Source organism: Bos indicus x Bos taurus, chromosome 23 (assembly GCF_003369695.1).
Source record: "Bos indicus x Bos taurus breed Angus x Brahman F1 hybrid chromosome 23, Bos_hybrid_MaternalHap_v2.0, whole genome shotgun sequence".
Classification (NCBI taxonomy): domain Eukaryota; kingdom Metazoa; phylum Chordata; class Mammalia; order Artiodactyla; family Bovidae; genus Bos; species Bos indicus x Bos taurus.
Window position 1 is genome coordinate 41,477,052 of NC_040098.1, and position 15,025 is coordinate 41,492,076.

The 15,025-nt window shown below is 39.9% G+C and overlaps 1 protein-coding gene across 10 annotated transcripts in view; it reads left to right on the plus strand.

Annotated features, from left to right (window-relative positions):
- ATXN1 (ataxin 1) overlaps positions 1-15,025 on the plus strand; it is a 414,527-nt gene that overhangs the window by 54,916 nt on the left and 344,586 nt on the right. For 2 of the 10 annotated variants that reach the window (XM_027525454.1, XM_027525455.1), the window contains exon 1: positions 9,312-9,552. The exons of the other annotated variants lie outside the window; for them this stretch is intronic. The gene's annotated coding sequence lies outside the window, so the exon portion shown is untranslated. Of the gene's footprint in view, positions 1-9,311; positions 9,553-15,025 lie in introns of those variants that run through there. 10 annotated transcript variants of the gene reach the window in all.

Consider the following 15,025-nt stretch of genomic DNA (forward strand, 5'->3'; position numbering starts at 1 on the left):
GTATCTAGGTTCATGCCTTCCCCGAATTCCCCTGTTTCCCACTTGATTAACTGAGGTGTAGAGGGAAGAAGAGGACAGTTTCCAAATAAAACTGCCTTCAGCTCTTTTCAGAGTGTAACTCAGTAGCTGTATTATTTTAAAACACAATTGTATGTCTGTAATTTTCTGCTCCTTACGTTCAGCTCATTCGCGTCTTCCTGTTTGGCTTGTACCTTCCCCTTCTGACTCAGTCTTCTCGATTTCTCTTCTCACTCGACCAGACCACTGTTCTTCCTCTGCCTTTAGCTTTTTCTTACTTGGCCTCCCTTGCACGGCTTTTTTTTTTTTTTCACTGAAGCGCATCTCTGTTCACTTTTTCCTTACGAAGAGCATGGGTTATCCCCAGGCAGGTGCTCCAGATGGAAAGTATATCTTTATCTTAACTTAATAAATTCATTTGTATTCAGGAAGAGTTTATATACAGTGAAATGCACACAGCTTAAATGTATAGTTCAGTGAGTTTTGATAACTGGATATGTCTGTGTAGCCAGCACCTTATTCAAGATCCAGGGCATGTCCATCACCCCAAAGAGAGTCTTTATTTCTCCTGTTAATCTCCCCGCCCTCGCCCCCTGCCCATAATCAACCACTGCTCTGATTTCTTTCACTGTAGATGAGTTTGGTCTATTCTTGAACTTTATACAAGCGAGATCGTTCAGTAGGTACTTTTTTGGTATCTGCCTCCTTTTGTTTAACATATCATTTTAGAGATTCACCCACACTGTTGCATGTATCAGTTAAAAAAAATTTTTTTTGACTAGTAGTCCAGTGTGTGTGTGAATACTACAGTTTATTCTTTCACTTGTTTATGGTCCTTTGGGTTGTTTCTGTGTTTTGACTATTATGAAGACAGCAGCTGTAAATACTCTTTGGCAAGTCTTTTTGTGGACATATATTTTCATTTCTCTCTGGAGTGGAATTACTGGGACACTGGTTAGGTGTGTAAGTTTATAAGAACCTGACTGTTTTCTAAAGTGGTTGCAGCATTTTATGTTCCCTCCCCAAGTATATGAAAGTTCCAGTCATTCCACATCCTCACCAGCATCTGGTCCACCCCCCGCCCCATTCTTTTTAATTTTAGCTATTCTAGTGGTTAAATGAAGTAGTATCACATGGTTTTAATTGCATTTCCTGATGACTCATGATATTGAGCATCTTTTTATGTGCTTTTCGGCCATTTGTGTATCTTCTTTTTTGTAGTGTCTGTTTAAAATTCCTTGACAGTTTTTAAAATTGGGTTGGTTGCTTTTTTTTGATATATTTAGTTCTTTATATATTCTGAATATAAGTTGTTTTTTTTTTGGTCAAGTGTATGTATTACAACATTTCCCCCCAGTGTTTTGGCTTATCTTTCTTTTTTAAACTGTGTTTTTGGGTAAGCAGTTTTTAATTCTAATGAAGTCTCAATTTACCATTTTTTTAAGATAAATGTTTTTTCTCATGTCTTCGTGGAGCTTTTGCTTACCTTCTGGTTACTGAAATGTTCCCCTAAATTTTCTCTCAGAAGCTTTTTGGGTTAGTCTTAATATTTAAAGTTCTAACGCATCTCAAATTAGTTTTAATGTATGGTGTGAGGTAGGGGTCAGGGTTCCATTTTTTTTCAAACATTTATTGAAATGTATCAAATGATTGAGGAAGTTTTCTTTCCTCATCAAATTACCTTAATGTCTTTGTCAAATATCAGTTGAGAATATTTGTTGTTTCAAGACTCTGTTTTATTAGATTGATGTGCATGCTAAACTTAGGTCAATACTGGGCTAAAACAGCTTCATGGTAACTCAGGTGTTATGTATTCTCTAATTTTATTCTTCTTTTTCAAGATGGTTTTTGGTGGTCCAGCTCTTTTAGAGCTCCATACACATTTTATAATTGACTTTAATTTTTTAAAAAGCCTTTGAGAAGTTTGTTTGGCTTGCATTGAATTATAAGGGATCAATTTAAGGAAAATAAGTATATTAACAATATTGAGACTTCCAATTCAAAAATAGTATATTTCTTTTTGTTTATTAATTTGTTTCAATGATGGCTCCCTATTTTTGGTGCAAAGGAACTGCCTGTCTTATGTAACTGCATTTTGCTTTTTTTTCCGATACTGTCATACATTTAATTTTTTAGAATTTCATTTTCAAATTACTTGATGTTATATAAGGAAATACAGTTGATTTTTACCTTATTGACCTTATGTTTGTGGACTGCTAACTTCGTTTATGAGTGAGGATATATAACCACACCTTGTCTCTCACCTTACAGGGAAAGAATTTGCTCTTTTACTATCAAGTATGATGTTAACTATAACTTTTTCATAGTTGTCCTTTATCAGATTGAGGAAGCACCTTCTGTTTCTAGCTTTATTAGGGATGTTTGTTTTTATCAGCAGTGGATTTTGAATTTTGTACAGTTCTCTTTCTGCTTCTAATAAGATATCATATTGTTTTTCTCCTCTATCTGGTAAATTACATTGATTGATATTAGACTTTGAATCAACCTTGAGTTCCTAGGATAAGAACAAGTTATCATTATGCACAGTTCTTTTTACCTATTACTGAATTTTTTGCTGATATTTTATTGTTTTTACAAATATGCCCATTAAGAATTGTCTTTAATTTTTTCCCCCTGTGTAGTATTTGCTAGCTTTTAGTATTGGCGTTATGCTGCTCTATAAAGTGTGTGCTAGAGTGTTCCTGTTTTCACTATTTTCTGAAAGCACTTCTGTAAGATTTTATTTCTTTTAAAAATAATTGGTGAAATTTGATAGTTGAAAACACTTGGGCCTGGAGTTTCCTTTGTGCAAAGGTTCTAAAAGTATTTAATTTAATTAAAAATATTATACAGCAAAATATCCTTTTTTGGTTACAGTTCTGAGTTTTAACACGTGTAGCGTTGCGTAACTGTGACTGTAATCAGGTTTCAAAGCAGTTATATCACTGTGTGCTGAGGATTTTGATAAGGAATTCAATTTTCTTAACTGATAGTAACCTATTTTTTTTAGCAGAGTTTTTGTACATTTTTGGTTATGTTGAGGTAAATTTTGTATCCATTTTTCAAAAAATTGTTCACTTCCTGTAAGTTGCCAAAATTATTGGCATAAAGTTGTTTGTAACATTTAATATTTGTAGGATTTGTAGCAATATCGGCTTTTCCATTATTATTATTTTGTTTTCTCGTTTTTGTAATTAGACTTGCTGGGAATTGAAGAATGAACTGTTGCCGACTTTCTGTTTCACTGATTTCTGCTCTTAGGTTTACTATTTCTTTCTTACTCCTTATTTTTGGCATAATTTTCTCTCCTTTTTGTAGATCATTTGATTTGAAATTTTTATTCTTTTCTTTTCCTAGGTGTACAGGTACATACATTTCTAGAATTATTTCTTTCTAGTGAATGCTCTTTAGTTTTTACGACATTTGTTCTAGAACTCTGGTAATTCTCCGTGTGTACAACCTGCTCTATGGGTATGGGCTTAATAGCTGTAGCCTGTTCAGGCTTCAGCCAAGGACTTAGGGTGAATTCTCATGTTTCAACTGCACTGCACAGATTTTGATACATAATACTTTAATTGTTGCTTAAGTCAGTATTTGGTTATTTCTATTTTATTTCCTCCCCAGGTTAATAGTTAAGTATTTTAATTCCCAGAAATATTTTTAGCTTTCCTTTTTTCTTTTTCTTTTTAAATTTATTTATTTTTTAATTGAAGGATAATTGCTATACAGAATTTTTTCCTTTTTTTCTTGATTGCTAGATACGTTTTTGATTTACCTGATTTTTGCCATAATTTTGCCTTAAAATTTTGAGATCATTTTATTAGATGCATGTATGTTCATGATCATAAAATCCTCTTTACTGAGCATTCCTTTTGCAGGTATATAATATCCCTCATGGTCATTTTTAATGCTTTATGACTTACATTCCATTTGTCTGATATTAAAAGTACTGTCCTAGATTTTGTCTTTATTTTTGTTCATATTTTCTTTTTTATAATTCCTTATTTTCAATGTTGGTTTATACTTTCACTTTAAAGTGGTTCATTTTCCTCTACTACTTATTGTATGTAGTTTAAATGTAATGTTGTCTCTGTTAGTTACTGACTTTACACCCAATTTCACTTATTTAAATTATTTTTATTAAGACATTTTAGCCTTGCTACTAATGTTTTCTACTTGCTATTTCCTTTTGCTTCTTTTTTTTTTTTTTTTAACTGCTTTCCTTCCTTTCTTTGGATAGACTGAATTTTCTTTTGCTAGTTTTGAAGGAATATATTTTATTTTATTCTTATCATGTTTAACCTTATGTTTCTATAAACTTAGTTTTCTCTAAGGCTTATCAATAACTTCTCTGTTCCCCAAATCACTCCACACTTCATAACCATTAGACCTTTCCTGCCTCAGTCTGAGATTTTCCCCCTCCTGAGACTTTACTACCTTCTTTCCTCCAAGAGTTCCCGGAATACTTACATTAGTTAACGGGCATAACTCTAAGATGATTCAACCTCTAGTCTATGCAACTTCCCCATCTTGTTGGGAACCAGAAGTGACTGGTACTTTAAGAAAGTTTATTCTTCTGCAGAGTGGACTGTTGAATTGATGGGGGTGATTCTGGAGACAGAGACACTACCTAGGGGTCCCAGTGTAATAGTCATGAGAGTTTCAGAGGTTTCTAGTGAATACAGTGGCTGTCAGAGTGGGTGTATTGTGTAACAATCAGTAGGTCTTCTCATATGTGAGAGAAAGAGGGGGTGATGGTGCTAAGCATGAATGGCCAATATATTAAATTTCTGGGGTTGTTTTTTTTAGCCCTATCCCCTTCTTGAATTCCAGTTACATGGTTTCTTATCAGGGTTAAATGAGGCAAAATGTAAAAGACACAACATATATCCTGAAATGGAAATAATAATTTAGAAAAAAAATTAAGTAATTAAAAAAGTGCCCACTTCCACATTTCTGTCTCAGATGACTATATGAATGGGCATAGGGAAGCTCAGGTGACTTAGAAGGAACAAGTGTTTTGCTTTTTAGTTTGAGTTGTTGCTTTTTTTTTTTTCCTTGCAGAAGGCAGGGGGAAATGTATTTATTTTTATTTATTTCTTGTTGTTTTAAATTTGGGTCATCAGTAGGACATCTAGATGGCAGATCATTGAGTATATAATTCTATAGAGAGAGAGAGCTGATAGGAGAGAAGGATTTGAGAGTAGTTTGTAAAGACCCTATAGGGGATCTTCCAGGAGAAGGTGACAGGGTCCAAAAGAATAGAGATCCCTGTTATTAAATTGTATTACTTAAAAAAACTTTTTTTCTATTATTATTATTTTTTTGTCCGCACCATGTGGCATGTGAGATCTTAGTTCCGAGACCAGGGGTTGAACCTGCGCCCCCTGCATCAGAAGCACAGAATATTAACCACTGGACCACCAAAGAAATTCAAGAGTAGAGATCCTTGAAAAAAAAGCATGGATTTGGAGGACGGAAGATGCATCAGAGAAAATAGAGGACTGGATTCTTAACCCAGTTCCGACACTGACTGGTTTGCTTAACCTTTTGAAAAGCACCAAATCCCTTCAGGGGCTTCTCTTTCTTTTGAGCCCTTTTTTTTCCTTTCCTTCCCCTTCCCTCCCCTCCATTCTTCATTAATTCAAGTATTTTTCTTGAATCCTCATTATATGTCAAATTTTGCTGTAGGTCCTGAGCTTAAAGCATCAGATAAGGTGTGGGCTTTGACCCCTTGTGCTGAGAGCAGGCAACAGATTCAACTGTTACTCTCTGTTAAGCATTGTGGTACCTGTGTGTTACAAAACCACAGAGAAGGGGCATCTAAATTAAATTGAAGGGACTTTCCTGGTGGTCCAGTGGCTAAGACTCCATGCTCCCAATGCAGGGGGCTTGGGTTTGATACATGGTAAGGGAACTGGATCCCACATGCTGCATGCTGCAACTTAAGACCTGGTGTAGCCAAATGAATAATAAAAATAAATATTTAAAAGTAACTAGGTAAATAAAACACAATAGTTCTCTGTAAGTTTATTAAGAAAAATAAATCGGATCGAAGGAAGGAAAAGGGGAGTGTGAGAAGGCTTTCAGGACACGTGTCCTTCAAACTAAGCTTCTCAGAATGAGAGGTAGTTTAGACAAGCATATGCAAAGTAATTTAGGCAGCGTATGCAAAAAGGAACAAAACAGTGCAGAATGGTATACAGATGGGCTAAAGAAGCTGTTGAAGTCAGGCTGGCCCGACCGCCTTGGAGAGGTTCAAAGTCTAGGGCAGGAGGGGTCTGGTAGGCCAAACCCAGAAGTTTGGGTTTTATCTGGGATGGAATGCAGACCCACTGAAAAACTTGAAACAGGGATGTGAAAAATCAGGTGTGTGTTTTAGAAATCCCATTATTGTACTGGGCATTTGCTGTGATAAGGGACCAGTGGTGAGCTGGGAGCCCAGAGGAGAAACAGTTCTAGAAATTCAGGTGACAGAGGAATGCTTACTCAACAGCCATGAAGCACCTGCTCCATGCTCATCCCCGGCCTGTGTGCTGGTCATCCCACCTGGCCCCACGGAGATAGGTCCCTTGTTCTCAGAGAGCTTGGAGTGATGGTGGAAGGAGTGGGTAGATTGGCGAGGTGGAGATGAGACAGCACCCAGAGGACTTGGTGACTCATCCGACGTTGGAGGTGAGTGAGAGGGAGGAGTTTGTGGTTTGAATTACTCGGTGGATGATGACCCCATTCACTATGGTGGGGGACCCAGCAGAGCCCAGCAGAACCTCCAGGCAAACGTGTCCAGCACGTGAATAGGTCCAGACCTCTGGAGGGACCTCTGCAACTTGTGTGCGTGCTCAGTTGCGAAGTTGTGTCTGACTCTTTTGCAACCCCATTGACCATAGCCCACCAGACTCCTCTGTCTGTAGGGTTCTCCAGGCAAAAATACTGGAGTGGGTTGCCATTTCCTCCTCCAGGGCATCTTCCCCCCGCCAGAGATCGAACCTGTGTTGCTTGTGTCTCTTGCGTTGGCAGGTGGATTATTTACCACCGAGCCACCTAGGAAGCTTACTGAATCAAAGAAGTGGACTAGGTGTTAAACATACTTGATTTTGTTCAGGTCCAGGATTCAGTTTCAGTCTCTATTATGGTTGCTTCCCTGAGAAGCAGACTTCTTTACATATCTCCCATAACTTAGTGTGCAGCTGGGCAAAGCAGGAGGTTTAGTTGTTTTAGGTACATCCGGGGTCCAGTACCATTAATTTCATTACTCACCCTTCATCCCTTCACCTTTCCAGCCTGGGAGTGAGCTCACTACTTGATTTTGCCTTGTTATGTAGGTTGCTGTGGGCAGTGGTTGTATTCATGAGTGCTTGTAGGGGTTTTAGGATGATCTGGCCCTATTTATGTATTTTACAGATAAGAGATGAGGCCTGGGGAGGTTTGGGGACTTTCAGAGTATGAGCAGGGCTGAGATTAGATCTCCAAGTTCACTGGTCTCTCTGCCACTGCCTTCACCACCGTCCCTCCCACTTATTTGATTCACATTGGAGTGCTTACAGATCCAGGCAGAAATGCTCTTAGGTATATATTTGTGCAGAAGTTTGGAAATGCCTAAGCCTGTGTATGTAACTTTGAGACTCTGTGTAAAGCCTGTCAAGAAGCATTGGGTCATTCTAGCTCTGATGCAGAGAGACGCGTCCTTGGTGTCGCAGTTAGATGCAGGCAGCTCCCTGAGTGCACCCTGCTTCAGGGTGCCCTCCAAAGGCTCCCTGGAAGGCGTCGTTTGACCCCAGGTAGAGAATCACGTTGCACTGCCACTTCAAAGAATAAAAAGAGTGCAGAAACTACCGAACTGAGTGTGGGAAGCCCTTCTTGTTGGTAAGAGTTTCAAGTGCTAGAGAAGGGATGTGTTGAAAGGACATTTACTTTCATCAGCTCAGAGCATCTGTTTTTTGTTCTTTAAAAAGAAGCAACACCTCAAATTATGGCAGTCCCTAGGCAAGTAAGCACTTGAGATTTTGATCTGTACAGATTCTTCGACGGAGTGCCTCGCAGGAGCTTTTAGTAGTGATTTGCAGCATTTGTCTAGTTCTGTAGAATGACAGCCCGTCTTTGTGGGGAAGGGGAGAGAGAGGCAGAGACCGCTAAGGAGCCACTCTGTGAAACAGCAAATAAGCCATTTCTCTCAGATGCGGATAGAAGTGGAAACTGGGCTTAGCAGGCCCCGGAGACCAAATTAAAGGAGATAGGAAATGGAAACTCAAGTCCGTGTTTTCATTTTCAACTCGGCGCCCACCTTCAAAACATTCATTCAGTGTGGGCTTCGTCACAATTTTCCCCCCTCTTCGATGCAGATTTCTATTTTCTTATTGTGGTAAATGTATAGAGCATAAAACTTGCACATTCTTCGTGTGCAAAGTGACATCGGGAGCATTACAGTGATGGACATCACTCCCCCCCTGTCGTGGTAATTATTATTTTAGGCCCAGTTTCCTAAATGAAGCAAATTGACAGTTAGGGTGGTGTCACCCTTAACCCCAGGGCGCAGTGTAACCACCGTTAAGAGTCAGTCTCCCATCTCTTTTTTCCTTATTCATACGGTTTTGTTCAAGCCTAGTTGCAATATTGTTCATACTCTTCATAAAGAGAATTTTAGAACTGTTAGGGAATTTAAAGATGCTTCATTCCATTTCCCCCGTTGTTTAGGTTAAGACCTGAGTGACCAAAATGGCTTGCATAGCTGGACAGTAGCCGAGCTGGGTCTCCCTCTGTCCTGGGCGGCTCTGTCTTTAGTTTCAAAATTATTATAAAAAATTCATCTGTGGTTTATTTTTAGGGTCATCTTCCTTCTCTCTCTCTCTCTCTCTCTCTCTCTCTGTGGTTTCTATGTCTGGATTTTTTTTTTTTTTTAAGTGGCGTCTTTAAGCAGGAATTTGTTTTAAACAAGAAAATCACAACATTCATGCCATTCCCAGGGCTTATCACCCATGACTGAGACTGTGAATTCTCTCCCTTCTTGTCTCTGTCCAGATATTCTAAATCCAGGATGTTACTTTCTTTTTTTTTTTAACCCCCATTTGTTTTGCTGAGTGTGGTGAAATCACAGTTTAAAGGTGATTGTCATTTTCCCAAGATGAGGTTTTTTTTTTTTTTTAAGCCAGTTTCTTTTCCTTCTTAAGATCTGTTTTCCACTTTGAATTAGGTGGAAACTCAGGGAAGCGGAGCCCTGCAGCTAAAAACCGACCATCTGCTGACCACTTGACCCCCTCAGGGCCGACCTGCCTGTATGATCCCTTTCAAAATCCTTTCCAGCTTCTAAATTCCTATCAGCAAGGAGTTAGGGCCTGGTCCTGCCCACGCTGGAGGTCTGTGGGAGGTGGTTAGGAAGCCGGAGGAGAGAGAGAGAAGCCGGGGTATATTGTTTGGGTCGGCCATGGCAACCGCAGCAGTAAAAAGGAACAGGACTAGTTTTGTGCTGCTCTGTAGATGGCCAGGATTCAGCACTTATCTCTGGACTTTCTGCTCGGCACCAGACAACCTGATCTCCTGGTAAGCTCAGACTTGGCTCTCTTCTGCCCGTCTTTGATCACATCCTCAGGCAGGAATGGACGTGGGGAGGGAGTCCAGAACACACTGAGACTAGTACCCAGCAGAGACATAGTGACCACAGAGGCAGAACGGGGAGTGTTTTCTCGTCCATACCCCAGATACAGAGAGAAGTCCCTCCCCAGGCCCTTGGTTGAGCATGTGTGCAAGTGACCAGCTAGACCAGCAGGGAGGGCGCAGCCAGGAGGGAAGTGAGGAAAGCTTCCCGTGTACAGTCAGGGAAGCTGAAAGGCGGGACCTGCCTGCCACCTGCGGTTCACGAAAATGGGATTGCAAAGGAGAGTGGGAATCCAGAGTAAGCCCCACTCGCTGAACAATAGCTTGTTTTGCCTTGAGTCAGAATGGCTTTTCTTTTCATTCAGCAGATCATTTTTGGTGCCGTTCAGTGTATTTTAAGCTGTGTGTTTCATCCAAATCAGATGAAGAATTTTTATTTTTTTTCAACCCTGTACCGTGTTGCTTCCTCCTGGGCAATGTAACCTATACATGTCATTTTATTGCCTGTGAGCAACATCTAGGTGGTCAAGTCCTGAAGTTTGAATGTTGTTTCTGCTAAGAGGCACCGGTGATTCTTATTCAAAATTGGGCAAGTCTGACATTTCATTTGGGGAAGTCTAAGGAAGTTGGTGAGGGCTTCTGTTAATAAAAACAAGTGCCTCTTTTTCTCCTTATCGCCTCTCACTATCTGCTTGGCTGGCTCACGCAGTGTGGTCTGGCTTTAGTTCTCCCTGGAAGTCTCATTGTGCTTTCAGAGTTCTCTTTTACTATGACCCACAAACAGTGTTCAGACTTCACTTTAAGGAGCCAAAGGTAAAAACCACGAATAAACAGGGCAACAACATCTCTGCTTTTCTGACTTCAGCCCTCCTTGAAAACCACTTGGAATCTGCCTCTGAATTCAGAGAGATGTGTTCGTTTTTCCTTCTGCTTTCCTATCCTCACCTACTGTGTTCTGCTGCCCTTTTATTTTTATTCTTTTCATAGTCACTGACAGGGAAATAGTTACTCAATTTGTCAAAGGCTGGGTGGTGAGGTCACAGATTCTGAGATTAGCCTGTAATTTGTAACAGTTTCAGACAGTTGACAGCAAGATTTTGCTTGCTTATTTCTGAGCTGTTTTCCACAGTCTTTTCGATGCAGTTTAATAGTGAGTAATAGAGGTGTTCCTTTCTGTTGGGGAGGTGCTGTACACAGCAGATCAGCAAACACAGGAGAACTTCAACAGGCTCGTCATTTCTTGTCCAATGGTGAACTGAACATTGCATACAACAAAAATGGGGCTTTTTTCTGGAAGATCAGATATTAATAATTTCTGGACAGATGTGGTGTTGCATGGGTTACATTTTGAAAAATTCTTTTCTGGATGTGTTTTCTTGACCTATTTGAGCTTTGCTGCCTTTAAAAAAATTTAGCTTCATTGAAAAGGCAGGCCGTGTTAAACACTATATTGTACTTTACTGAATTGCAAGGACAGTCATAGAATCAGAATCTTAGAGCTGAAAGAGCTTTAATCTATCCTCATGTTCTAATTTCACAGATGAGAAATCTGAGGCATAGAGAAGTTAAATGATCAACCCCACAACACACAGCTTGTGTGTGTTCAGTCTGGGACTGAAAAAAACCATCTCTCCAGAGACACCTGGATGAGTGTTTTTTTTCTTCATTGGACGTAGCTTTTTAGCTTCAGTTAGGATTTTTTTTTCGTTATTGAGATTATTTTTTAAAATAGATTGGCCTTGAAAATTTATTATTTTTGCTTACTTGAAATATGTCTATGTTATCATATAACATGGGAAATGTATACACAAACGCTGCAGAGATTTTAACGTGCCGTAGCCATTAGGTGTTTAATCCTCTCTGGAAAGAAGTTGATTTGTTTAAGAAAAGCCCAGTGTTGTGTTAAGTATACACTTGGAACAATAAAACATCACCTCCTAGGTATTGGGAATGAGAGTGGGAGGGGTAGGGAGTGGCCGGTCCTGTGGGCAGCTCAAACACATTTTTGTTCTAGCCTCTCACATGTTAACACAATAATTTATCAGAGAAGGCCTTCTTCAGCGGGACTCTCTAATGATAGAGTGATGTGTTGAGACTTGAAGGTTCTAGGCACTGCTCGAAGGAATAATGAACGCAGTCAGTCTGCATGCAAGTGAAAATTTAATCACTGAGAAGTGGAACCGGTTGCCCCTTTTGTTTGTTGGTTGGGTCTTTTTCTCTTTCATCATTGTTTAATTTTTTTTTTTAATTGGGGAATAGTTGATATATAATTTTCAAATGTATGACACAGTGATTCACAAGTTTTAAAAGTTATACTCCAAGAGGTTGTAGTTTTTCTCCCCGCCCCCCCCTCCCCCCCCTGCTTGTTACCCTGTGGCATTATCTCTGCTGTGACCTTGGGACAGATGGTTGGGGTGGGCAAGTACACGCTCCTGGTGCTCGGAGCAGTCAGGAAGCATCGCATGAGATGTGTGTGCAGCACAGCCCTACAGACTCAGGAAGGGACCTCGTTCTGTACCTTGGGCAAAACTTCCCAGGGCCTGGGGGGGGTCTCTTCCCAGTGGTTGAAGCTATTTATTGATGAGAACGGCACACACTGACTCTCAGGACTTGATTATTTATTTGTACTATTTGTACTTGGGTGCTGTTTACTCCATGTGTGGCTTTGTTAGAAGTGGGTTAAAAATTTGGAAGGAAGAAGTCTTTGGTCCCTTTGGGAAGGCACAGGTTGGGCATTTCTCTACAGAGAGCAGTACCCGGTGAGTAAATTAAAAACACCTGAAGCTAATGAAACTCTGATGGGCTTCCACTGTGGCTCAGTGGTGAAGAATCTGCCGGCCGATGCAGGAGATGCGCGTTCGATCTCTGGCTCGGGAAAATCCCCTGGAGAAGGCCATGGCAACCCACTCCCGTATTATTGCCTGAAGAATCCCATGAACAGAGGAGCCTGGTGGGCTACAATCCATGGGGTCACAGGAGAATTGGACATGACTGAACGACTGGACAGGCAAACACGCTGATGCAGTCAGGGGAACACTAGCCTAGGCCTTGAGGCCAAGGTCCTAACAGAAAGTGAGGTGGAGATGAACAGATGAGTCCTGTGCTCATTCCTTTCCTAACTGAAAAACCTAGAGCAAATTATGGAATATTTTGGAGCCTCAGCTTTCTTCACCTGTAAAATGGGGATAATAATTCCTGCATCCTGTCTGAGGATGCAATCTGCTGACGTCTATGAAGCCCTACACAGTACCTATACTCTCAGTGGTGGGCCTCTGTATATAGAGGGTTTTTTCCCACTCTTTGTAGCTCTCTGCCTTGATTCATCCACTGTGAAAAGAATATGCTTCGCTAGATGATCATTAAGCACTATTTTGGCTCTTTTAACCAATAAATTATCCTCTTGATAACAACCCCCTCCAAAAAATATTGAAGATTAAGCCCAGTGGGAGCTTTGTCTCTTTTATGAGAGAATTGGGGAGTGAGGGGCAACTGTAGGGAAAAATAATTATAGAAAACAAAGGATAAGAATTTTAAGCTAATAAGGACCTACTGTATAGCACAGCGAACTCTATACAATACTCTGTAATGGCGTATATGGGAAAAGAATCTAAAAAAGAGTGGGGATATGTGTGCGTATAACAGAGTCACTTTGCTGTACACCTGAGACTAACACAACATTGTAATCAACTATACCCCAATAAAAATTTTAAAAAAAAAATTTTAAAAAAGGAAAATAAATTAGGCTAGCTTTCCACAGATTACCACCACCATCTCCCCTCCCCCAAAATTTAAGTGCAAAGAAGCGGCTAATAAAAGCTCTAAAATACTTTTAGTACAGAAAAAGAATGGAAAAAGTGTTGTTAGAAAGATGAATAAACAGCTGTATTCTATATAGCATCTCATGAACTTTTTTGAGATGGATTTGAAGGGAATTGAAGGCTTGAGAAGGGTCTTCAAGGAGTCCAAGGGTGAAAAAGTTAATAGATATTTAAAGAAGTGGAGTTTGTAACAATTTGATGGATGGTAATGATGGATTTACTTCTTCTTAGAATTATTTTGTCCTTAACACTTAATAATACAGTCTTCCTTTGGTATCCATGGGGGATTGGTTCCAGGGTTCCTCAAAGGTACCAAAATCTGAGGATGCTCAAGTCCTATCAACCTGCTCTTGGTTGAACCCAAGGATGCAGAACCCACGGATAGGGAGGCCTGACTACACCGTCGCTAATAATATGTTAAGGAATTTTCCTGATTTGTAATCCGAAACAAAATTATCTGATATATATGCTGCAATGGAAGTCCACTTAATAAAATGCATCGATAGGTATGCTAGTTTGACGAACTTCCATTCCTCACCTCGCTGAGGCATTTCCACTTTAAAATGGTGATGTTGGCACTAAATAAGCCCAGGGCAGTGTCCTCCAAGAGTAAAAAAGCCATGCCAGAATTTCCCTAAAACTCTTATTAATGGAAGTATCATATCCACATAGCAAGGATGTTTAAGAGATGAGCTGGCAAAGTATTACACTAAAAGCATCCCTAGTTTTTTTTTCCCCTCTTAGCTTTTAGAATCAAAACCATCTTTTTATTGAAAACGAGAAGGGGAGAGAACTCTTCACATTATTCTTGTGAGAGGTGTCAGAATTCTCTGGGTCCACCTAAACGTAAGGGCTTTTACAACAGCTGGACTTCTGAGCAGTATAGATTTGCAAGTAAATTTCTTTCCTTCAAATGTTCCTCTCCACAAGAGAAGGCAAACCCATTACTTCTTTAGAATTTCTTAATGATTATTCACTTCTGTTCTTACTTCAGATTTCCCTAGTAAAGATTTAAATATTTAATTTTGCGTACTCCTGGAATTAACTGCTTTCAGATATAGTATATTGACTCAGAATATTTAAATACATCAAGTGCTGACTTTGTTAGAAGGGGAAAAAAAAAAAAAACAAAACCTCAACGTTTTCAGGCAGAAATCAATGCAAAGTGTGGTATGCTGCTGCTGCTGCTAAGTCGCTTCAGTCGTGTCCGACTCTGTGCGACCCCATAGATGGCAGCCCACCAGGCTCCCCCGTCCCTGGGATTCTCCAGGCAAGAACACTGGAGTGGGTTGCCATTTCCTTCTCCAATGCATGAAAGTGAAAAGTGAAAGTGAAGTCACTCAGTTGTGTCTGACTCTTCGTGACCCCGTGGATTGCAGCCTACCAGGCTCCTCTGTCCATGGGATTTTCCAGGCAAGAATACTGGAGTGGGTGCCATCGCCTTCTCCCAAAATGTGGTATAAAGTTTCCTAAATAGAGTACAGTAGAGTGAACATAATTTAACTTTCTTCTTGGAGATTTATTGTCATTTCTCTGAAGTGATTACACTGATATAGTAGAGTCATGCATGAGGCCCCAGAAGCTCATAATTCTTTTTGATG